Raw genomic sequence first — 23,688 nt, 5'->3', positions numbered from 1 at the left:
AAAAAAAAAAAAAAAAAAAAAAAAGGCATACCTGAGACTGGGCAATTTATAAAGGAAAGAGGTTTAATTGACTCACAGTTCCTTGGGAAACTTGCACTCATGGCAGAAGGCAAAGCAAACACTTCCATCTTCACAAGGCAGCAGGAGAGAGAAGAATGAGAGCCAAGCAAAGAGGGAAGCCCCTTATAAAACCATCAGATATCATGAGAACTCATTCACTATCATAAGAACAGCATGAGGGTAAGCACTCCCTTGATTCAATTACTTCCCAGAGGGCTCCTCTCACAACACGTTGAGATTACGAGAACTACAATTCAAGATGAGATTTGGATGGGCAAACAACCAAACTATATCACTGCCCTTAACAATTTTTCTTCCATATCCACCTTGAAGAACCTGATGATTATGTGTCTTGCGGATGATCTTCTCATGGAATATCTTTTTTTTTGAGACATAGTCTTACTCTGTTGCCCAGGCTGGAGTGCAGTGGCGCAATCTCAGCTCACTGCAAGCTCCGCCTCCCAGGTTCATGCCATTCTCCTGCCTCAGCCTCCCGAGTACCTGGGACTACAGGTGTCTGCTACCACACCCAGCTAATGTTTTTTGTATTTTTAGTAGAGATGGGGTTTCACCATGTTAGCCAGGATAGTCTCAATCTCCTGACCTCGTGATCCACCTGCCTCGGCCTCCCAAGTGCTGGGATTATAGGCCTGAGCCACCGTGCCCGGCCTTCTCATGGAATATCTTACTGGAGTTCTCTGCATTTCCTGAATTTGAATATTGGCCTATCTAGCAAGGTTGTAGAAGTTCTTGTGGATAATATCCTGAAATATGTTTTCCAAATTGGTTCCATTCTCCTCAGTTCTTTCAGGTACACCAATCAGTCATAGATTTGTTCTTTTTACATAACCCCATATTTCTCGGAGATTTTGTTCATTCTTGTTTTATTCTTCTTCCTCTATTCTTGTCTACCTGTCCTTTTCTCAGAAAGGCAGTTTTCAAGATCTGAGATTCTTTCCTCCTCTTGGAGTATTCTGCTATTAATACTTGCGATTGCATTATGAAATTCTTGTATTGTGTTTTTCAGCTCTCTCCAGTTAGTTATATCCTCTATCCTGGATATTTTGTCAGCTCCTGCAATGTTTTATTGTGATTTTTAGCTTTCTTGCATTGATTTAGGATGTGCTCCTTTAGCTCAATGGTTTGTTTTAATCCACATTCTGATGTCTACTTCTGTTATTCAGCCATATCAGTTTCAGCCCCTTTCCGAAACCTTGCTGGAAAGGTGAGGTGGTCATTTGAAGGAGAGAATGCACTCTGGCTTTTTGGAGTTTTTGGCATTCTTGCACTGATTCTTATCTTTGTGGGCTTTATCTACCTTTAATCTTTAAGGTTGCTGACCTTTGGATGGGGTTTGGGGTTTTTGTTGTTGTTGTTTTCTTTTTTAACAGTCTGGCCACTTTTCCACAGGGCTGCTACAGTTTGCTGGGCATCTGCTCCAGTCCCTAGTTGTCTCAGATTTTTCCAGTATCTGGAGGTATCACCAGTGACGCCTGTGAAACAGTAAAGATGGCAACCTGCCCCTACCTCTGGGAGCTTTGTCCCAAGGGGTACAGACCTGTTACCGGCCCAAATGCACATGTAGGAGGTAATTGGAGACCCCAGTTGGGAGATGTCATCCAGCCAGGAGGAACAGGATCATGGGGATCTGCTTGAAGAAGCAGCCTAGCTGCACTTTGGTAGAGCAGCCATGCTGTGCTGGGGTACTCTTTCTGCCCCCGCATCAGGTTGGGCTTTCCAAAGCCTAGAGGCTGGAATAGCTAAGTTGCTGGAACACCTAAGTTGCTGAAACAGCAAAGATGGCGGCCCACCCCTCCTTCTAGGAACTCTTTCCCAGGAAGTTTTCAAACCTCTGTGGGCTAGAGAATGTCAGTGGAAGTGGTTGGAGGCTCCCAGTTGGGAAGTCCTACCCAGTGAGGAGGAACAGGTTGGAGACCCACTTAAGGAAGCAATCTGGTCACGCTTTTGTAGAGTAGCTATGCCGTGCTGTGGTACTACTTCCACTGTCAGGTGGTTTGGACTCTCCTAAGCCCACAGACTGGAATGGCTGAGTTGTCCAAATAACCTCAAGTATTGCTTTATAGAAATGTAAGCAGACAGACCAGGCATGGTGGCTCACGCCTGTAATCCCAGCACTTTGGGAGACTGAGGCGGTCGGATCACGAGGTCAGGAGTTCGGGACCAGCCTGGTCAACATGGTGAAACCCCATCTCTACTAAAAATACAAAAAAATAGCCAGGCATGGTAGTGTGTGCCTGTTGTCCCAGCCACTTGGGAGGCTGAGGCAGAAGGATCGCTTGAACCCAGGAGGCGGAGGTTGCAGTGAGCCAAGATCAAGCCACTGCACTCCAGCCTGGGCAACAGAGCTAGACTTCGTCTCAAAAAAAAAAAAAGAAATGTAAGCAGACTAACACAGAGATAAGCGAATCAGTGATGGCAGACAGCACAGAGTGACCAATGCTGTAACAGAGGCATAATCAAGTTATGGTGGTAATACTAAATATATATTGGAAAGAGAAAGAGACATAATCCTTCTCTTTATGTGTTTTCAGTTTAGTGAGAGGACAAAAATGATTATAAAATACATTAAGGTATTAAGGAAATATAAGAAATATATATATAGGAAATATATAAGGAAATATGAAGAATATAATATATGTAAGGAAATATAAATATAATAAGGAAATATAAGGAATATATATAAAGAACTATATAAGGAAATATAAGGAATATAATATGCTATTAAGGAAATATCCCCACTGATGGGGTAGGGAAGAAACATTTATAATTCCATCAGCTGTGTATGAGGGTTTCAATTTCTCCACATTCTCCCATCACTTGTTAGTTTTGTCTTTTGATTGTAGACATTCCAGTGAGCTGTGAAGTGGCAATACTTCCCCACATTAATATACAGATTTAATATAATTCCTATTAAAAAAAACAGCTGATATCTCATGTGGTCTCAATTTGCATTTCTCTAATGATGTTAAACATTATTTCATGTACGTATTGGCCATTTGTATGTCTTCTTTGGAGAAACATGTGTTCAATTCTTGGCCATTTTAAAATTGAGTTATTTATCTTTGTATTGTTGAGTTGTACTAGTTCCCCCCTTTTTTGGTGGCAGGGGGAGACAATACATGACAGTATTGATCTTAATTTAGAGTTTCATGGTAAACTTGCTAAAACCTAAATCGGATTACATTCCTCTGAGCTTCAAAACCTCTGTGGCATTCCACTGCCTCCTGCAGTCTTACTGGGATGGAGAATACTGTGAAGATTTTGTACTAGTTCTTTATGTATTCTGGTATACATGATTTGCATATATTTTCTCCCATTCCATAGGTTGTCTTTTCACTTTATGGATAATCTTTGAAAAACAGCAGTTTTGAATTTTAATGCAGTCCAATTTTTGTTGATTCTGCTTTTGGTATTACATTAAGAAACCATTGCCTACTCCAGTGTCAAGATTTCCACCTATGATTTGTTCTAAGAATTTTTTTATTTTAGTTCTTACAGTTAAGTTTTCTATCAATTTTGAGTTAATTTTTTTTATATCTTGTGAGGAAAGGGTCCAAGTATAATTCTTGTATGTTGATATTTAGTGTCTCAGCAACATTTTTTTAGAAGACTAATATTTTCCCCGTTAACTTTTCATGGAACCCTCATCAAAAATGAGATGAAATACAAGAAACTCCACAGCAAAAAAGAAAAAAAGAAACTCAGATTTTAAAATAGGCACAGGATCTGAATAGGCATTTCTCAAAAGAAGTCATACAAATGCCCAATAAATATATGAAAACATGCTCAACACCACTGGTCATCAGGGAAATGCAAATCAAAATCACAATGAAGTATCTTCTAATTCCAATTAGAATGGCTATTATTAAAAAGACAAAAAATACCAAATGCTATCAAGAATGCACAGAAAAGGGAACCCTTACATACTGTTGGTGGGAATATAAATTAGTATAATCATGATATAAAACACTATTCAGCTTTCTAAAAAGTAAAACTGAAAATAGAACTACCATATGATCCAGCTGTCCCACTACTGAGTATTCATCTAAAGGAAAAGAAATCAGTATATTGATGAAATATCTTTACCCCCATGTTTATTGCAGCACTATTCACAATAGCCAAGATATGAGATAAACCTAAACGTCTGTCAGCAAATGAATAAAGACATGGTATACATGGTATACAGTCATGTACTGCATAACGACATTTTGGTCAACTAAAGACAACAAATATGATAGTGGTCCCATATGATTATAATGGATCTGAAAAATTCCTTTTGCCCAGTAATGTTATAGCTGTCATATGTAGTGTAATTCATTACTCAGGTTTGTGATGATGCTGGTGTACACAAACCTACCAGTTTTATAAAAATATAACATAATTATGTACAATGCATATAATGCATAATAGTTGATAATGATAATAAATGACTGTTACTGGTTTATGTATTTACTATATATTTCATTATTATTTTAGCATATTCTTCTACTTAAAAAAAAACTGTTAACTATAAAACAGTTAACAGTTTCACTGTAAAACAGCTTCAAGCAAGTCCTTCAGGTAATATTCCAGAAAAAAGCATTGTTATAGGATATTCCAGAGAAAAGCATTGTTATACTGCTCTATGCTTGTAGTTGCCCATGAAAACCTTCCAGGGAGACAAAATGTGGAAGTGGAAGTCCGTGATATTGATCATCCTGACCCTGTGTGGGCCTAGGCTAATGTGTGTGTTTCTTATGTTTAAACTAAAATAGTTTAAAACATTAAAAAAAAGTCTTAAAATATTTTTAAAAACTTATAGAATAAGGATATAAAGGTAAATATTGTGTACAATGTGTTTTATGCTAAGTGTTATTACACAAAAGTAAAACAATAAGTTTATAGAGTAAAAAAGTTATAGTAAGCTAAGGTTAATTTATTATTGATGAAAGAAAAATACTTTTTACAAATATAGTGTAGCCAAAGTGTATGGTGTTTAATAAAGTCTACAGTAGTGTTCAGTAATGTCCTAGGCCTTCACATACACTCAGCATTCACTGACTCACCCAAAGCAGCTTCCAGTCCTGTAAGCTCCATGAATGATAAGTGCCATATACTGGTGTACCGTATTTTTTTGTTTTTTATACTATATTTTTACCATACCTTTTCTATGTTTAGATACACAGATATTTACCATTATGTTACAATTGCCTGCAATATTTAGTACAGTCACATGCTGTGCCAGTTTGTAGCCCAGGAGCTATAAGCAATAGCATATAGCCTAGGTATATAGTAGGCTATACCATTGAGGTTTGTGTAAGTACACTGTAATGTTCACACAATGAAAAAATTGCCTAATGATGCACTTCTCAGAATGTATCACCATCTTTAAGTGACACATGACTGTATACAGAATGGGATGGGTTTGTCTTGGATATCGGGGTAATACTGTCATTGTAGAATGTGTTGGAAAGGTTTCTTTCCTTTGTTTCCTGAAAGAGCTATTAATTACTTTCAAACACTTTTATGCATCATATGAAATGTGTAATATTCTGTTTTTTCTTTCGTTCAGTAAAATATATTTTCTAATATTGCTGTCACTTTTTTTGGTGCATTGGTTATTTAGGAGTGTGTTCTTTAACTTCCAAATATTGAGGGTATTCCCAGATTTCTTTCTGCTATTGATTTCTAATTTAATTCAATTGTGCTCATAAAACATATGTCTTATGATTTTATTCCTTTAAAATTTATTGAGATTTGTTTATGACCTAGGTCCATGGTCTATTTTGGATAATGATCTTGATGTTTGCCAAAAAATGTGTATTTTCAGCCTACATCATACTGAATGGCCAAGAGCTGGGAGCATTCCCCTTAAAAACTGTCACAAGAAAAGGATGCCCTCTCTCACCACTCCTGTTCAACATAGTATTGGAAGTCCTGGTCAGAGCAATAAGGCAAGTGAAAGAAAGAAACAGCATCCAAATAGGAAGAGAGGAAGTCTTACTATCCCTGTTTGCAGATGACATGATTTTATATGTAGAAAACCACATAGTCTCAGCCTAAATGCTCCTTTAGATGACAAAAAAAATTTCAGCAAAGTTTCAGGATACAAAATCAACATATAAAAATTACTAGCATTCCTATACACAACAACAACCAAGCATGGTGCCAAATCAGGAACAAAATCCCATTCACAATTGCCACAAAAAGAATAAAATACCTAGGAATACAACTAACCGGGAAGGTGAAAGATCTCTACAATGACAATTACAAAACACTGATGAAAGAAATCAGAGATGACACAAACAAATGGAAAAACATTCCATGCTCATGGATTGATAGACTCAATATCATTAAAATGGCCATACTGCCCAAAGCAATTTACAGATTTAATGCTGTTCCTATCAAACTACCAAGGACATTCTTCGGAGACTAGAGAAAAACTATTTTAAAATTCCTATGGAACAAAAGAAGCCCAAATAGCCAAGGCAGTCCTTAGCAGAAATAACAAAGCCAGAGGCATCAAGTTAGTTCATTTTAAACAACTACAGGGCTACAGTAACCAAAACATCATGTTACAGTATAAAAACAGACACATAGACCAATGGAAAAGGAAAGAGAGCCCAGAAATAAGGTCACACACCTACAACCATCTGATCTTTGTCAAAGTTGACAAAAACAAGCAATGGGGAAATGACCCCTATTCAATAAATGGTGCTGCAATAACTGGCTAGCCACATGCAGAAGTTTGAAGATGGACCCCTTACTTAGATGATGTACAAAAATCGACTAAAATGGATTAAAGACTTAAATATAAAACCCAAAACTATAAAATCCCTGGGAGACAACCTAGAAAATACAGTTCTGGCCATAGGAACTGGCAAAGATTTTGTGACAACCAAAAGCAATTGCAAAAGAAAAGCAAAAATTGACAAATAGTATCTAATTAAACTTAAGAGCTTCTGCACAGCAAAAGAAACCATCAACAAAGTAAAAAGACAATCTACAGAGTGGGAAAAAATATTTGCAAACTATACATCTGACAATAAAGTCCAGGCTGAGGTGGTCTCAGATGGAGATGAGGAACTTGTTGGGAACTAGAGCAAAGATAACTCTTGTTAAAGTTTAGCAAAGAGATTGGTGGCATTTTGCCCCTGCCCTGGAGATTTGTTGAACTTTGAACTTGAGAGAGATGATTTAGAGCATCTAGTAGAAGAAATTTCTAGGTAGCAAAGCATTCAGGATGTGACCTGGATGCCCTTAAAAGCATTCAGTTTTATATAGTCACAAAAAGATGGTTTGGAATTGGAACTTATTTTTTAAAAGGGAAGCAGAGTATGACAGTTTGGTAACTTTGTAGCCTGATGATGCGATAGAAAAGAAAAACCCATTTGCTAAGGAGAAATTCAAGCAGCTGCAGAAATTTGCATAAGTAAAAAGGAGCCAAATGTTAATCAACAAGATAATGGGGAAAATGTCTCCAGGGCATGTGAAAGGTCTTCACAGCAGCCCCTCCCATCACAATCAGGGAAGCCTAGGAGAAAAAAATGGTTTTGTGTGCTTGGCCCAGGGCTTTGCTGCTGTGTGCAGTCTAGGGACTTGGTGCCCTGTGTGCTTGCTGTGGCTAAAAGGGGGCAACATACAGCTCAGGCCATTGCTTCAGAGGGTGCAAGCCCCAAGCCTTGACAGCTGACACATGGTTTTGGGCCTGTGGGTGCACAAAAGTAAAGAACTGAGCTTTGAGAACCTCTGCCTAGAATTCAGAAGATATATGGAAATGCATGGATGTCCAGGCAGAGGTGTGCTGCAGGGGCGGAACCCTCATGGAGAACCTCTGCCGATGCAGTGCAGAAGGGAAATGTGGAGTGGGAGCCCCCACACAGAGTCCCCACTAGGGGACTCCCTAGTGAAACTGTGAGAAGAGAGCCACCGTTCTCCAGACCCCAGAATGGTAGATCCACCAACAGCTTGCACCTGGCATCTGAAAAAGCCACAGACACTCAATGCCAGCCTCTGAAAGCAGCCAGGAGGGGGACTATACCCTGACAGAGATGGAGCTGCCCAAGACTGTGGGAGCCCACCTTTTACATCAGCATGCCCTGAATGTGAGATATGGAGCCAAAGAAGATTATTTTGGAGCTTTTTTTTTTGTACCTATTATTTTTTATTTGAGTCAGGCCACTTAATTAAAATAAGTCCAAATGTGACATATGATGACACTCATTTTAAATAAAAACTATAATCATGATTTGACTTCTCCAAATGCATGTTCTCTCAGGTAGTCCCTCCAAGCATCCTTTGTTGACAGTGCCATAGAGTTCCATTCAAACTGAGAAATCTGAATTACATGATAGCCCAAAATTTCCAAATGTTGTTTTTTCATAGCAGATTTTCCTTTTATGTGAGGGATATTTCTACAAAATGCTTTTGAATCCAAAAATACCAAAGCAACCCTTTCAGCTCCTGGTGGCAGCCTTGATTCAACTATTTCAGTATTTGATTCCCAAGCCATTTCTGGTAGTTGTCCCAATGTTACATTATGGCTTCCATAAGGAAGAGGTTTTTTTCTTTTATCCAAGATATACTCAAAATCTACTGTGTGGTAATAAGGCGTAAGAACCAAGACTTCTCCACAATTGATTCCTCTTAGTACCTCTGCTAACATTTTATAAATCTGCTGTTGTGCTGCATTCATGCCACCAATACTTTTATTATGTTGCTGACAGAAGCGGTCATGAAACCATGGAATCCGAAACTCAGGGCGTTCCAAGCAGACTGATCTATTTAACTCCATAAGATGAAACTGGACTCTTGCACTTATAGATGAAGATAAAATTTCAAGTTGAGAATCCAGTCTAGTTAAGAATCTGATGTTAAAATTACCTTTATCAGATCTTCAGGAAAATATTCAAGTGTGGCCAAAGAGAAACCAAGAAACACTAACATAAGAGGATCCAATATACCTAAGTAAGAATTAAGATGTTGCATGCAAGTTCCAAAGAATTCATCCCTTTGAGGTGGATCATAGTTAAAAATGCTGAATGGAAGAGTAATATTAAGGATTCTAAAAGGATGGATTTATTTAGGTCACACTGTGGTAAAACTGCTTCAATTTGGGATATTTCCACTTTGTCCCAGTGAGAAGAAGGAAGCAGGGAAATAGCAGAGACCAGAATGGGCATCTCAGTTGGTACGAAACTAATTTTCAAATAATTAAGCAGTAATTCTCCAAGTTTCACAAAAAAACTCCTTACTTTGGAAATGCAGAAAAGTCAGTGCTTGAGTTATCTTCAACAACTCTAGTGGTTTATAGTTATCCAAATGTTTGTGCCGAACTGAAGCAACTCTTTTAATCAGACATAAATTTCTGCCTTCCATATCTTCCATTGCTCCCAACACTACCAGGGCTTGCTCGCTGGTTGGCTCCTCTGACATCAATAACATAGTTGATTTAAGTTGTTTCTTTTCTTCAGAAGTTCCTGCAATGGGTCCCAATGCTACAAACAATTTTACAAAGCTTTCTAATAGTGGTTGATAATGATATCTAACGTTTTGAAGAAACTATACCATTCTTTTTGCAACATTGACCTCAGAAGAATCTGTGGTGTCAAAAACAAGTTCTGTTTTGTTCACCAATTGTTCTTGAAAATGTTGTGATATGAAAGAAGATATGTTGACCATCAAGACAGACGAGGAACTTAAGTCCTATGTAGTTTCCAAGTTCCTATGAACAATATCAGTTATTTTTCCCATTAATGAACTAAAATACAAACACCGATCTGCTAGGCAAGAGGAAAATTCTGACAGCAGTTTAGTATCAAACCGTTCTAGCCTTCTCCATGATTCTGTAACTAGTGCTTCAATTAGTGGATCATGGGCTTCACCAGCAAATTGTTGTATGATGTATAACACATTCACCAGTGTATTGTCATTCATTAATTTGAATTTATTTGTAGCTAAATTATGAAGAGTAAGAAATTGAGGATGGTCTCTGACATACTTAACATTTTTTAATGGCTGATCTTCTGCTTTTGAAGCTTCCAAAGTATATTAAATGCACATCCCACTTGTTTTTCTGAAAGTATGACTTTTCTGAAAGTATTATTTGATTCAATAAAATCAAATATTTGCTCCTCGTCTCTACACTTATTCAGCTGAATCATGAGTGGTTCACAACTGATAGGTGGAAATTGAAACACTGTCCAGGTTACAAATAGCTCTTAGACGAAGCATATTTGTAACCAATGAGTCTAGGAAAACAGATGCTTTTTCGTTTACATCGCAAGTTTTCTTAGGTAAACAAAATCATCTGCAACTAGTTGTCAGGTGCAATAAGCAGGGATGCAAAGAACTGTTTTTACTCCCTGTATTTTGCTTCCATTACGATGACTGTAAACCCATTCCAATGTACAGCTTCAGCAAGATTTTCCCTCATCATGCTGCAACTTTTCTGGAGGATCCTGGGGTTATGAGAGCTCAGAAGTCAGGGTTATTCCTGGTCCCAACATGGAAGGCAGCAGTCTTGGTTGTTTCACCCAACCCTCATATCCCAGGATTTATAGCCTTTCCTCGAGAGACATCACCTTTCCCATGATAGAGCTTGCCCCTAGACGAGGAAAAAATGCCCAACGAGAGCAGCATGCACTGCGGAAATCACCTATTTTGGAGCTTTAAGATTTGCCTGCCCTGCCGGATTTTGGACTTGCGTGGGGCCTGTAACCCTTTTGTTTTGGCCAATTTCTCCCATTTGGAATGGGTGTATTTACCCAATGCCTGTACCCCTACTGTATCTAGAAAGTAACTAACTTGCTTTTGATTTTATAGACTCAAAGGTGGAAGAGATTTGTCTTATCTCAGATGAAACTTTGGACTGTATATTTTTGAGTTAATGCTGAAATGAGTTAAGACTTTGGGGGACTGTTGAGAGGCCTGATTGGTTTTGAAATGTGAAGACATGAGATTTGGCAGGGGCTGGGGCAGAATGGTATGTCTGGGCTGTGTCCCCACCCAAATCTCATCTGGAATTATAGCTGCCATAATTCCCATGTGTCATGGGAGGGACCCAGTGGGAGGTAATGGAATCAAGGAGGTGGGGTGGGTCTTTTCCATGCTGTTCTCATGATGCTAAATAAGTCTCATGAGATCTGATGGTTTTATAAATGGGAGTTTCATTGCACAAGCTCTCTTGCCTACCACCATGTAATACATGCCTTTGCTCCTCTACCTTCCGCCATGGTTGTGAGGCCTCCCCAGCCATGTGGAACTGTGAGTCCATTAAACCTGTTTTTCTTTATAAATTACCCAGTCTCAAGTATTTCTTCATAGCAGTGTGAAAATGCACTAATATAGTCTCTAATGTGAAAAACCATTTTTTCTTCTAATGTCAAGTAGTCCACTATGCATTCATATTAGAAAAAAGAAAATATAAAACTACGTAGAATTTATTTGGATAACACTGATTTTACTGCTATACTTTGCTTTAGAATGAATAGATTGGGAATGATCAGTATGCTAAAGGCCAGAATGAGGCAAGCTTTTTTGGGGAGTACCCATGCCCATGCTTACTTTCAGGGTTTTGTAGACATTTAATTCATGTCTTGAAGCACATCACTTCTTTCATTTATTTCCCTTTACCCACAGTCAGATCTTTAATTAAAGACAAAGAAAATACAAAGTGGTGGCTTGCACTAAAAGGTAAGGAAGGGAGATTCATTGTTTCTTGAGCAAACCTTCAATTGATTGTGTTTTTTAGTCTCACTTTTTACTCCACACTCTGCCATGGATATCAGGTCATTCTTTTAATTACAGCCCTCTTTGCGCATATTTTAGAGTTTGGCTTTTTCTATTCTATTTCTTCTGTGAATTCTCTTTCATCGGTCTTGTGTTTTATAAATTTGTGGTGATGACTCTCTTTCTTCATTTTTGTGGGTTTATATTTCTCCTCTCCATAATATAACTTCATTACCTTTTTAAGAGATGTCTGGAGGGACAGAAGGAAAATGTATGCTGCTTGAGCTTCCTAACCAGAAATTTTGTTCACATAATTTTAAATAGTTTTAATGTAATGTGTACTTGCTTTTTAGTCCTGTTTTCATCTCCTTTTAAACATTTTCCACATTACTGTTTTTCATAATTGCTGTTTGCAGTAGATTATGGAAATGTTTTTTAAAGAAACTGTTTTTATTATTATGGTTATTATTATTTTAGTTACTACTTTTTTCTCTTTATGCATTCCTTTATCCCACTATCACACACATTTGCCTTTCCTTAGATAACCAATGTTACCAACATTGACAATGTGTGGAATAGTAAGTCTAATTGCTTCCTTTGTCAAATAATTGACTGAAAGCCATGAAGAAGCACAGTTTGCTCTAAAGCAGGCTGACATTGTCATCAAGAAAGCAATTTCAGTTATGTATTGATTTTACAAGAAACCTTGTGATTTCAGCTATGGGGTATAGTTGATTTGCAGTATCTCAGTAATGGCTTCCTCACATTGGCATCCTCACCTTAGTTCTTAGATTGAATGGAACCATTTTCCTCATTATAATGCCACTGTTTCATTTTGTTTTTCAATTACCTCTCAGTGTGGCAGTTGTCCATGAGTGTTTATGTCTGTTTCTAATTAAATATCAACTAGAATTTGACTTGGGATAATGGATGTTAGTAATATTTAAGGACTTGTATACCAGACACCAGAGAAAGGCAATATGAGGACAATTAATAAATGCTTTAAGAAACCATTGGAGGCTGGGTGATGTGTCTCACACCTGTAATCCCAGCACTTTGAAAGGCTGAGACGGGCAGATCACTTGAGGTCGGGAGTTCAAGACCAGGCTGGCCAACATTGCGAAACCCGTCTCTATTAAAAATACAAAAATTAGCCCGGTGTGGTGGTGCATGCCTGTAGTCCCAGCTACTCTACTGGGGAGGCTGAAGCAGGAGAATTGCTTGAACCTGGGAGGCAGAGGTTGCAGTGAGCCAAGATCACACCACTCCACTCCAACCTGGGCGACAGAGTGAGACTGTCTCAAAAACACCAAAAAAGACACCACTGGAGTCCACCTCATATCCATTTCCTAGACAATCTAACCTAACCAAGAGATCATGTTGGCTGATCATAGATAACAAAATAGCCATCTATTTCTATTATTTCATGCATTTGCTGTTTGACCTTTTTTGCTTTTCTTTTTTATAGTGAGACAAGATAAGTATAGATTTTGGAAATAAAGAAATAAAGCTCATTATTTGTGCATGATGTAAAACTACAGGAAAAAATAAGAATTATCAAATATCCTGGATGAACACATCAACCTGCCAAAATTACACACATAATACATATATACAAAAAAGGGAAAAGTTTTTGCAAAGAGATATAATCAAAATATGGAGTGCCAGGAAATAAATACAACAAGAGATGTACAAAACTCCCATGGGAAAAATAATAGAGCATTATTTTGTAATATTAAGACCTCAGTAAGTGAAATTATACACAATACACATGACTTAGAAAACTCAGTGCTATACACTTGCCCAACTTTGATAAAGATTCAAAGCATTCTCTATCAAATTCCTAACTGTCTTTGTTTTGGTGAGCAGGGTCAAACACTTGAAAAAAGATTCTAAAATTATATGGAAAGGCAAAATGTCAATAGCCAAGAATAACAATAGTAGACTCTGGTGCAGGAAAAGACAGATTAATGAAAGCTTATTAGTAAAAGGGTGGTCCATGGACCTACACCATTAGTGGCTTTACCTGGAACCTTGTTAGAAATGCAAAATTTCAGGCCCCAACCCCAAATCAACTTAATCAGAACCCATGTGTAACAAGATTCCCAGGAATCTGTTTTTTTTTTGTTGTTTGTTGTAGTTATACTTCAAGTTCTAGGGTACGTGTGCACAATGTGCAGGTTTGTTACATAGGTATACATGTGCCATGTTGGTTTGCTGCACTCACCAACGTGTCCTTTACATTAGGTATTTCTCCTAACTCTATCCCTCTCCCAGCCCTCCACCCCCAAACAGGCCCCGGTGTGTGAAGTTCCCCTTCCTGTGTCCATGTGTTCTCATTGTTCAACTCCCGCTTATGAGTGACAATATGCAGTGTTTGGTTTTCTGTCTTTTTGACAGTTTGCTGAGAATGATGGTTTCCAGCTTCACTCATGTCCCTACAAAGGACATAAACTCATCCTTTTTATGGCTGTATATGTGCCACATTTTCTTTATCCAGTCTATTATTGATGGACATATGGATTGGTTCCAAGTCTTTGATATTGTGAATAGTGCCACAATAAACATAGTGTGCATGTGTCTCTATAGTACCATGATTTATTATCCTTTGGGTATATACTGAGTAATGGGTTTACTGAGTCAAATGATATTTCTAGTAAGAAATTCTTAAGGAATCACCACACTATCTTCCACGATGGTTGAATTAATTCACACTCTCACCAACAGTGTAAAAGCATTCCTATTTCTCCACATCCTCTCCAGTATCTGCTGTTTCCTCACTTTTTAATGATCGTCATTCTAACTGGTGTGAGATGGTATCTCATTGTGATTTTGATATGCATTTCTCTGATGACCAGTGATGATGAACGTTTTTTCATATGTCTGTGGTTGCATAAATGTCTTCTTTTGAGAAGCGTCTGTTCATATCCTTTGCCCACTTTTTGATGCGGATGTTTGTTTGTTTGTTTGTTTGTAAATTTGTTTAAGTTCTTTGTAGATTCTGAATATTAGCCCTTTGTCAGATGGATAGATTGCAAATAATTTCTCCCATTCTATAGGTTGCCTGTTCACTCTGATGATAGTTTCTTTTGCTGCACAGAAGCTCTTTAGTTTAATTAGATCTCATTTGTCAATTTTGGCTTTTGTTGCCATTGCTTTTGGTGTTTTAGTCAGGAAGTCTTTGCCCATGCCTATATCGGGAATGGTATTGCCTAGGTTTTCTTCTGTGGTTCTTATGGTTTTAGGTCTTACATTTAAGTCTTTAATCCATCTTAAATTAATTTTTGTGTCAGGTGTAAGGAAGGGATCCAGTGTCAGTTTTCTGCATATGGCTAGCCAGTTTTCCCAGCACCATTTATTAAATAGGGAATCCTTTCCCCATTGCTTGTTTTTGTGAGGTTTGTCAAAGATCAGATGGTTGTAGATGTGTGGTGTTACTTCTGAGGCCTCTGTTCTGTTCCATTGATCTATATATCTGTTTTGGTACCAGTAGCATGCTGTTTTGGTTACTGTAGCCTTATAGTAGTCAGGTGGCATGATGCCTCCAGCTTTGTTCTTTTTTCTTAGGATTGTCTTGGCTATGCAGGCTCTTTTTTGATTCCATATGAACTTTAAAGTAGTTTTTTCCAATTCTGTGAAGAAAGTCATTGGTAGCTTGATGGGGATAGCATTGAATCTATAAATTACCTTAGGTAGTAAGGCCATTTTCACAAACGATTCTTCCTATCCATGAGCATGGAATGTTCTTCCATTTGTTTGTGTCCTCTTTCATTTTGTTGAGCAGTGGTTTGTAGTTCTCCTTGAAGAAGTCCTTCATATCCCTTGTAACTTGGATTCCTGGGTATTTTATTCTCTTTGTAGTAATTGTGAATGGGATTTCACTCGTGATTTGGCTCTCTGTTTTTCTATTCTTGCTGTATAGGAATACTTGTGATTTTTGCACATTGATTTTATATCCTGAGACTTTGCTGAAGTTGCTTATCAGCTTAAGGAGATTTTGGGCTGAGACAGTGGGGTTTTCTAAGTATATAGTCATGTCATCTGCAAACAGGGACAATTTGACTTCCTCTTTTCCTACTTGAATTCTCTTTATTTCTTTCTCTTGCCTGGCTGCCCAGGCCAGAACTTCCAATGTGATATTGAATAGGAGTGGTGAGAGAGGGCATCCTTGTCTTGTGCTGGTTTTCAAAGGGAATGCTTCCAGTTTTTGCCCATTCAGTATGATATTGGCTGTGGGTTTGTCATAAATAGCTCTTATTATTTTCAGATACATTCCATCAAATCCTAGTTTATTGAGAATTTTTACCATGAAAGGCTGTTGAATTTTTTTGAAGGCCTTTTCTGCATCTATTGAGATAATCATGTGGTTTTTGTCGTTGGTTCTGTTTACGTGATGGATTACATTTATTGATTTGCGTATGTTGAACCAGCCTTGCATTCCAGGATGAAGGTGACTTGATGATGGTGGATAAGCTTTTTGATGTGCTGTTGGATTCAATTTGCTGGTTTTTTATTGAGGATTTTAGCACTGATGTTCATCAGTGATATTGGCCTAAAATTCTCTTTTATTGTTATGTCTGCCAGGCTTTGGAATCAGGATGATGCTGGCTTCATAAAAAAGAATTAGGGAGGATTTCCTCTTTTTCTATTGATTGGAATAGTCTCCAAAGGAATGGTACCAACTCCTCTTTGTACCTCTGGTAGAATTTGGCTGTGAATCTGTCTGGTCCTGGAGTTTTTTGGTTGGTAGCCTATTAATTATTGCCTCAATTTCAGAACCTGTTTGTTGTTGGTCTATTCAGAGATTCAGCTTCTTCCTGGTTTAGTCTTGAGAGGGTGTATGTGTCCAGGAATTTATCCATTTCTTCTGGATTTTCTAGTTTGTATGTGTAGAGGTGTTTATAGCATTCTCTGATGGTAGTTTATATTTCTGTGGTATTGGTGGTGATATCCCTTTTATCATTTTTTATTGCGTCTATTTGATTCTTCTCTCTTTTCTTCTTTATTAGTCTGGCTAGTGGTCTATCTGTTTTGTTGATCTTTCAAAAAACCAGCTCCCGGATTTGTTGATTTTTTTGAAGGGTTCTTTGTGTCTCTATCTCCTTCAGTTCTGCTCTGATCTTAGTTATTTCTTGTCTTCTGCTAGCTTTCAAATTTATTTGCTCTTGCTTCTTTAATTCTTTTAATTGTGATGTTAGGGTGTCGATTTTAGATCTTTCCTGCTTTCTCTTGTGGGCATTTAGTGCTGTAAATTTCCCACTACACACTGCTTTAAATGTGTCCCTGGGATTTCGGTACATTATGACTTTTTTCTCATTGGTTTCAAAGAACATCTTTGTTTCTGCCTTCATTTCGTTATTTACCCAGTAGTCATTCAGGAGCAGGTTGTTCAGTTTCCATGTAGTTTTGTGGTTTTCTTAATCCTGAGTTCTAATTTGATTACACTGTGGTATGAGAGATAGTTTGTTGTGATTTCTGTTTTACATTTGCTGAGGTGTGTTTTACTTCCAATTATGTGATCAATTTTAGAGTAAATGTGATGTGGTGCTGAGAAGAATGTATATTCTGTTGATTTGGGGTGGATATCTATTAGGCCTACTTGGTCCAGAGCTGAATTCAAGTCCTGAATATCCTTGTTAATTTTCTGTCTCATTGATCTGTCTGATATTGACAGCAGAGTGTTAAAGTCTGCCATTATTATTGTGTGGGAGTCTACGTCTTTTTGTAGGTCTCTAAGAACTTGTTTTATGAATCTGGTTGCTCCTGTATTGGGTGCATATATATATATATATAGGATAGTTAGCTCTTCTTGTTGAATTGATCCCTTTACCATTATGTAATGGCCTTCTTTGTCTCTTTTGATATTTGTTTTGGTTTAAAGTCTGTTCTATCAAAGACCAGGATTGCAATCCCTGCTTTTTTTTTTTTTTTTTTTGGCTTTCCATTTGCTTGGTAGATCTTCCTCCATCCCTTTATTTTGAGCTTATATGTGTCTTTGCACATGAAATGAATCTCCTGAATATAGCACACCAATGGGTCTTGACTCTTTATCCAATTTGCCAGTCTGAGTCTTTTAATTGTGGCATGTAGCACATTTACATTTAAGTTTTATATTGTTATGTTTGAATTTGATCCTGTCATTATGATGCTAGCTGGTCATTTTGCCCATTAATTGATGCAGTTTCTTCACAGCATTGATGGTCTTTACAATTTGGCATGTTTTTGCAGTGGCTGGTACTAGTTGTTCCTTTCCATGTTTAGTGCTTCCTTCAGGAGCTCTTGTAACGCAGGCCTGGTGGTGACAAAATCTCTCAATATTTGCTTGTCTGTAAAGGATTTTATTTCTCCTTCCCTTATGAAGCTTAGTTTGACTGGATATGAAATTCTAGGTTGAAAATTATTTTCTTTAAGCATGTTGAATATTGGCCCCCACTCTCTTCTGGCTTGTAGGGTTTCTGCAGAGAGATCCGTTGTTAGTCTCACAGGCTTCCCTTTGTAGGTAACCCGAGCTTTCTCTCTAGCTGTCCTTACCATTTTTCCCTTCATTTCAAACTTGGTGAATCTAACGATTATGTGTCTTGGGGTTGCTCTTCTTGAGAAATATCTATGTGGTGGTCTCTGTGTTTCCTGAATTTGAATGTTGTCCTGCCTTGCTAGGTTGGGGAAGTTCTCCTGGATAATATCCCAAAGAGTGTTTTCTAATTTGTTTCCATTCTCCCGGTCACTTTCAGGTATACCAATCAAACGTAGATTTGGTCTTTTGGTCTTTTCACGTAGACCCATATTTCTTGGAGGCTTTGTTCATTTCTTTTCACTCCTTTTTCTCTAATCTTGTCTTCTCACTTTATTTCATTAACTTGGTCTCCAATCACTGATAACCTTTCTTGCACTTGATCAAATCGGCTATTGAAGCTTGTGTATGCTTCACGAAGTTCTCATACTGTGGTTTTCAACTCCGTCAGGTCATTTAAGCTCTTCTCTGCACTGGTTATTCTAGTTAGCCATTTGTCTAACCTTTTTTCAGGGTTTTTATCTTCCTTGTGATAGAACATGCTCCTTTAGCTCAGAGAAATTTGTTAATATCGACTTTCTGAAACCTACTTCTGTCAACTCGTCAAACTCATTCTCCCTCCAGTTTTGTTTCCTTGCTGGTAAGGAGTTGTGTTTCTTTGGAGGAGAAGAGGCATTCTGGCTTTTGGAATTTGTAGCCTTTCTTCTTTGATTTTTCCCCATCTTTGTGGTTTTATCAACCTTTGGTCTTTGATGTTGGTGACCTACGGATGAGGTTTTGGTGTGGATGTCCTTTTTGTTGATGTTGATGGTATTCTTTTCTGTTTGTTAGTTTTCCTTCTAACAAACAGGTCCCTCAGCTGCAGATCTGTTGGAGTTTGCTGGAGGTCCACTCCAGGCCCTGTTTGCCTGTGTATCACCAGTGGAGGCTGCAGAACAGCAAATATTGCTGCCTGATCCTTCCTCTGGAAGCTTCATCCCAGATGGGCACCTGCCTGTGTGAGGTGTCTGTCAGCCCCTACTGGGAGGTATCTCCCAGTCAGGCTACACAGGGGTCAGGGACCCACTTGAGGAGGCAGTCTTTCCATTATTGGAGCTTGAATGCCATGCTGGGAGAACCACTGTTCTCTTCAGAGCTGTGAGGCAGGGACGTTTAAGTTTGCAGAAGCTGTCTGTTGCCTTTTGTTCAGATATTCCCTGCCCCTAGATGTGGAATCTAGAGAGGCAGTAGGCCTTGCTTAGCTGTGGTGGGCTCCACACAGTTCGAGCTTCTGGGCCGCTTTGTTCACACTGTGAAGCCTCAACAATGGCCAACATCGCTCCCACTGCCAAGCTCTAGCATCCCAGGTCGATCTCAGACTGCTGCGCTAGCAGCAAGCAAGGCTTCTTGGTTGTGGGACCCACCCAGCCAGTCACAGGAGGGAATCTCCTGGTCTGCCAGTTGCGAAGACCATGGGAAAAGCACAGTATTTGGACATGAGTGTACCATTCCTTCAGGTACAGACACTCATGGCTTCCCTTGGTTAGGAAAGGGAAATACCCTGACCCCTTGCACTTCCCGGGTGAGGCAACACCCCACCCTGCTTTGACTCACCCTCCATGGGCTGCACCCACTGTCCAACCAATCCCAATGAAGTGAACCATGTACCTCAGTTGGAAATGCCGAAATCACCTGTCTTATGCGTCAATCTCACTGGGAGCTGTAGACCGGAGCTGTTCCTATTTGGCCATCTTGGAAGCGCCTCCCCAAGGAAATCTGTTTTTAACAGGATCACCCAGAAGAGTGGGGAAAAGATGGTTTTAATAAATAATTTGGAGCAAATAGTAACTAAACAAGAAAAAAAGTATTTGGATTGAATAACATTGCTTGTTTTATGTGGTGCAACTGCATGTTACTCTCTTCATGATACATTTCTTTAGGAGTGATACATTTTTAATGAAAATAGAAGGAATGTTTTAAATATGCATTTTCCAAGGTGCCCCTATTACCTGTGTTGCTACAATCTATGGACTCTCTTATTAATAAGCTTTTCTTAGGTATGTAATCTTCAGGATGTCTTTGTGTATTTCCAACATCTCTTCTTCCTGACTCAAGTCCATATGTCATGATTTAATGATAGTATTGTAACTAGTAATCTGGGCAACTAATGTGAATATGCCCTCCATCCCTTTGTGGCAGTGATAAAGCTTTGTCCAATCATTTTTCAGGTACATTTTACATACTTTGGGAAAAAAAAAAACTTTGCTGAAGGTACTAGAGAAGAGACAGTTCTGCTGACAACCCTTGAGAAAATAATTTTCTACCTCCTTAGGATTAGAAGACCAGTTCATTCTTAGTGTCTTCTGAAATAAAATTAGGTAAGAAATGTTTTTCTTCTTATTTTGCGTAATTTGTACTGTGCCTACTCAGTTTCCTTGAAAGCTTCTATAATTCTCTTCCTTTGGCCTCTAAGAGAATACAGTTAGAATTCTCCTTTAGGAAGTCAGTGTGCCAGCCAGCTGTCAGCTTTATGATTTACCTGATCTCCAATGTTAGGGAAAGCACAATTCGATTTTTAACCAAGTCTTCTACACAACACTGCAGCAGGGCCACCAGCATCTCTCCTTATGTTCCTTTCTTTGAAATTCTCCATTCTATGCAAACAGTATACTTTTATTTTTAAATTCTTCATGTGGGATGAAACCACCACTAACTGACTTTACTTGTCTTTAGTTCAAAATCAATGAATTGAATGAAATAGTTAGTATTTTTGTTACCCTTTCTTATTTCTAGGAAATAAAATACCACTGCTTGTTTAACTTATGACTTGTCTAAACATGTTGAAAGCATTGACTATAAGGCATAACACTCAGACTCTGAAAGGAACTGTGACAAGTTCAGTCAAAAGGGAAAAGAGGAATAATTTATAAAAGGCGCTGCAGATAATGATGCCAGCCAGTTATTTTAAAATGCATCCATCTCACCTTTTAATGAATTAGATTTGTCAACAGCAAATGTTTTATGCACTACTTCTAATAAAAGTGGCATGCTAGGAATGCAGTGCTTTGAGGTTGGCTTCTTCAAAGCTCTAGAGTATCTTCAATCCAAAGATATTTTTTAAATAATAGATATTAAAAAGTATATTTAAATATTATTAAGGTTGTGACACAAACGCCAAATGACAAAATTCAGGAGTTTCAAAGCAGAGGCTGACATGCTATCACAATTTCACATTAGAACTGTTTTTTAAATTAGGAGTATAACAGACTGATTTGGGGATTGTGTGTCAGTTTAACTTTAAATTCTCTGGTTGTTTTGGTTGGTGTCACAACCTTAATGTCAACTTTTCAAATAGGTTTCTACATTTCCTTTGGTTTGGGGTCATTAAAAAATGCATGTGATAAATCCAAGAGGCATAAATAGGTCATACAGAAGTGGAATTCCTTGCTCCTCTGGAGGTGAGAGACAGCTAATTTATAAATGGAAAACAGTTAGCTTAGGCATTTTCATTAAATTTATGTTTTTCAGTATTTGATTAAGAAAAATGTAAACCCAAATAACAAGACATGATGATGTTGGTATATTTCTGTTGAAATTCTATTCCTCTTGTACCTCTAATCCTAATGATTTGATCTTGTTGGTGTTATCACCTCTATAGATACAAAGAACCTCATATTTCACTATTGATATTTTCTTCACTAAGAGCACATGTTTAATTTCATTTTGTGAATGCTTATTTGATATAATTGAGTACAGGTAAGCCCTGTCTTGGAAACTACAACTGGCAGTCCTTTATATAAAGCATTGTTATGCAAAGTTTTTGGTAAAATCTTACTATTTTAAAACAACACTTGTCATAGAAAGTAAAATGAAAGTAAAATCTTATGTGTTGTGTGTTTTTTAAAAAACCTAGTACCACAGCAAACAAAGGAGCAGCCAGGAACACCAGTCGGTAGGGAAAGAGAAAGGGAGGAGAGGAAAGAATAATCCACTCACCCAGATCCCTCCCTTTTCCTTGACTCTTATCTGTCATGATTTTACTTGGCAGGTCTGTATTGCCTATGTTGAATCTAGTTTTGATTTAGAAAAATAAATGTAATAGAATTTGTACCACAATTGTTTTTTAATCACCTATGTTGGAAAAATAAAAGATAAAGGGGTGGGCAAATTATTTATTGACCTTTTCTTGCTGACTCTTAAAGATAGCCACCAACAAGGCCGGGCGCGGTGGCTCAAGCCTGTAATCCCAGCACTTTGGGAAGCCGAGACGGGCGGATCACGAGGTCAGGAGTTTGAGACCATCCTGGCTAACACGGTGAAACCCCATCTCTACTAAAAAAAAATACAAAAAGCTAGCCGGGCGAGGTGGCTGGCGCCTATAGTCCCAGCTACTCGGGAGGCTGAGGCAGGAGAATGGTGTAAACCCGGGAAGCGGAGCTTGCAGTGAGCTGAGATCTGGCCACTGCACTCCAGCCTGGGTGACAGAGCGAGACTGTGTCTTAAAAAAAAAAAAAAAAAAGATAGCCACCAACCAAAAACACTTTCTAGCTCTCATCATCTTCTTGATTGAAACACCTGGCTCTGGTTTTAATCAATGACTGGGTAAACATTAGGTTTTCTTTTCTAATGTACTCCATTCCTTCTATGTCTTTATTTTTCAACAGTGTTGGAATACATTTCTTAGAGTTTCCATTTGGGAAGTTACTATGAAATTTTATCTTCATTTCTGGTGCTAACTCTACTTTTCCTACACATTGGCTTCTCTGATTTGGGATTATTATTCAATCACCACATTTTTGATAAATAATATTCTTTTAAGTCTCAGTTCTCAAAGACAGGAAGTAATTGTGCTGCATTGTATTGTAGTTTGAATATGTGTACAGTTGTCTATGAAGGCATTGATTAAATCCTCTGAATTTATTTAAACTGTAGCAGTGTTCTTCCTTGAACAAATATTTTAAATCATTGTTATTGTTGATATTAATACTAGTACTGACATATATTTCATTGAAATAAAATTTTTTAAACGAAAATGGCTTTTTTGAAGTTCAGAGGAAGCTATTCAAATAAATGAATTGGAACTCAGTGTGTACCTGCAATATAGAAAAGTTTTCTGGCATAGAAACAAAATATGCTCTTTAAATATCATAGACCAAACCAGCTTTATGCAAATTCATTTAGAGCACTTTCAGATTTATGTATTTAATAAAGCTGGATAGTGGTTCTAACTTACGTATTTAATGTCCTTCATTGTACAGTGATGTTCTTGTGACTGCCTGGAAAAGAATGATGACATTTTATTTAGTGTTTCTGCTAGATCAATCAATTCTATAAATAGCTTTCTAATGGGATACAATATATGCTTTTAATATTTTTCAATAATACTGAGAGATAACCTTTATTGAGTT

The 23,688-nt window shown here is 37.9% G+C and overlaps 1 protein-coding gene and 1 pseudogene across 1 annotated transcript in view; one reads left to right on the top strand and one right to left on the bottom strand.

Annotated features, from left to right (window-relative positions):
- Positions 1-23,688, top strand: part of KIAA0825 (KIAA0825 ortholog) — a 504,765-nt gene that overhangs the window by 15,321 nt on the left and 465,756 nt on the right. The window contains exon 3 of the mRNA XM_011944276.1: positions 20,509-20,658. The gene's annotated coding sequence lies outside the window, so the exon portion shown is untranslated. The remainder of the gene's footprint in view (positions 1-20,508; positions 20,659-23,688) is intronic.
- On the bottom strand, positions 8,303-10,498 carry LOC105513458 (annotated as a pseudogene).

The sequence above is a fragment of the Colobus angolensis genome, unplaced genomic scaffold, assembly GCF_000951035.1.
Source record: "Colobus angolensis palliatus isolate OR3802 unplaced genomic scaffold, Cang.pa_1.0 Scaffold23, whole genome shotgun sequence".
Taxonomy (NCBI): Eukaryota; Metazoa; Chordata; class Mammalia; order Primates; family Cercopithecidae; genus Colobus; species Colobus angolensis.
This window is presented reverse-complemented; position numbering and strand designations above follow the sequence as displayed.